We start from the raw sequence: 1,852 nt of genomic DNA on the forward strand, positions 1-1,852 counted from the left end.
TTGCTCTGGTGAAGCGTTGCCTTGGCCTTTGCGAGACATGTTGGAAGTGTGCTGCCACTGTGCTGGGTACTCCTGTTCCGTGTGGTCTGCAGTGCATGTAGGAGGTGCGGTCGCCTGTCCGCAGCCCTTGTTGGGAGCAGGGCAAGGGTGCTCCCAGGAGCCAGGTCTCCCTGCAGCAGTGCCAGGAGGAGGCTGGCTGAGCTGGGCTGGCTCTGGCAGCTGCAGGGGGAGGAGTTGCAGCAGCAGCAGCAATCAGAGTCATCGGTCAGGATGGCCGAGCGGTCTAAGGCGCTGCATTCAGGTTGCAGTCTCCCTGGGAGACGTGGGTTCGAGTCCCACTCCTGACAGGCTCTTCTCTCTTGGTGGCCTCCTTCATAGCTTGACTCCCTTCCTCTCCTAAGTGGGGGCTTCTTGGCCCTCTGGGAGGGCTCTGCTCAGCCTGCTGACCATGTCTTGCTGCATGACCCAGCTCCTGTGGAGGGAGCAAACGGGTGTTCTCCTAGGCAGAGCAGAGCTGAGCCACCACCAGTAGCAGCTGGGTAGGCCTACCTAGAACAGAAACATGGAGGGAAATCCCCTAGGCAAGTTTGCTTTTCTGCCCTTCCCTTCCCTAACAAACTCACATTCTGCATGCATGCCTCTCCCCTAAAATGGGGACCTTTGGACATTCTTCAGACATTGACAGGCTAAATCCTCTCTCCCTGCTTCTGCTTTACCCTCAACAACCCTTCTGGTTGGAAGGCACTTCAGGGAGTCAGAGAGTGCGTCCTCCTGCTTCAGGCAGGCTCACACGTTGCCCGTCCAGGTCATAAAATACCTTGAGGACGGGCGTTTCACAGCCTCTCTGGACCCCGTGCTTAGGCACCCTCAGGGTGGCCATTTTTGTTCGTCTAGGAAGTCACAAAACGCCTGCTTAATTTCTGACCAGTGCCTCTCATCCTCCAGACATCACAGCAAACTCCTTGCAGGCACCAGGAGGCTCCTATTAGGTCATAGAATCATAGAATCATAGAATTGTTAAGGCTGGAAAAGACCCTTAAGATTGTTGAGACCAACTGCCAACCCATCACTGCCAAGTCCACCACTAAACCATATCCTCAAGCACCACATCTACCCTTCTTTTAAATACCTCCAGGGATGGAGGCTCCACCACCTCCCTGGGCAGCCTGTTCCAATGCCTGACTACCCTTTCCGTGAAGAAGTTTTTCCTAATATCCATTCTAAACTTCCCCTGGCACAGCTTGAGATCATTTCATCTCGGCGTATCGCTTGTTTCTAGGGAGACTAGATCACTGCAAAACCTTTTCTGCTCCCAGCTGAGCAAGCCTTGGGTCCTCAACCTCTCCTCACAAACCAGAGCCCCCGGCCTCTGACTATGCTAGGGATCCTCTGCTGAACTTCCTCCAGTTTATCATCAACTTTCCTGTCATGGTTTTAGCTGGGATAGAGTTAATTTTCTTCACTGCAGCTGGCATAGTGCTGTGCTTTAGACGTCGTATGAAAACAATGTTGAGATAACACACGGAAGTTTCCGTTGTTGCCGGGTGATGCTTGTACTAGTCAAGGACTTTTCTAGCCTCTCATGCTCTGCCTGGTACACAAGAAGCCAAGAGGGGAGGGGGCACAGCTAAGAGATCGGATTCAAACTGACCAAAGGGATAGTCCATATCATGTAACATCATGCCCAGTATGTTAACTGGGTGGAGCTGGCTGGGGGAGGAGGGAAGCAATCACGGCTCGGGGACGGGCAGCGTCGGGCAGTGGGTGGTGTGTGGTTGTATCGTTTCTGTTTCTGTTTTTTTTTTTCCCTTTTTTCCCCTTCCTTTTTCCATTATATTATCATTATTGTCAT

At 52.6% G+C, this 1,852-nt stretch overlaps 1 non-coding gene across 1 annotated transcript; it reads left to right on the top strand.

Moving 5' to 3' along the window:
• The first annotated feature begins 264 nt into the window (after window positions 1-264).
• Window positions 265-347, top strand: TRNAL-CAG (transfer RNA leucine (anticodon CAG)). The gene has a single exon. It is a non-coding gene; the product is annotated as a tRNA-Leu (tRNA).
• Window positions 348-1,852: the final 1,505 nt, after the last annotated feature.

Source organism: Phalacrocorax carbo, chromosome 7 (genome assembly GCF_963921805.1).
Source record: "Phalacrocorax carbo chromosome 7, bPhaCar2.1, whole genome shotgun sequence".
Classification (NCBI taxonomy): domain Eukaryota; kingdom Metazoa; phylum Chordata; class Aves; order Suliformes; family Phalacrocoracidae; genus Phalacrocorax; species Phalacrocorax carbo.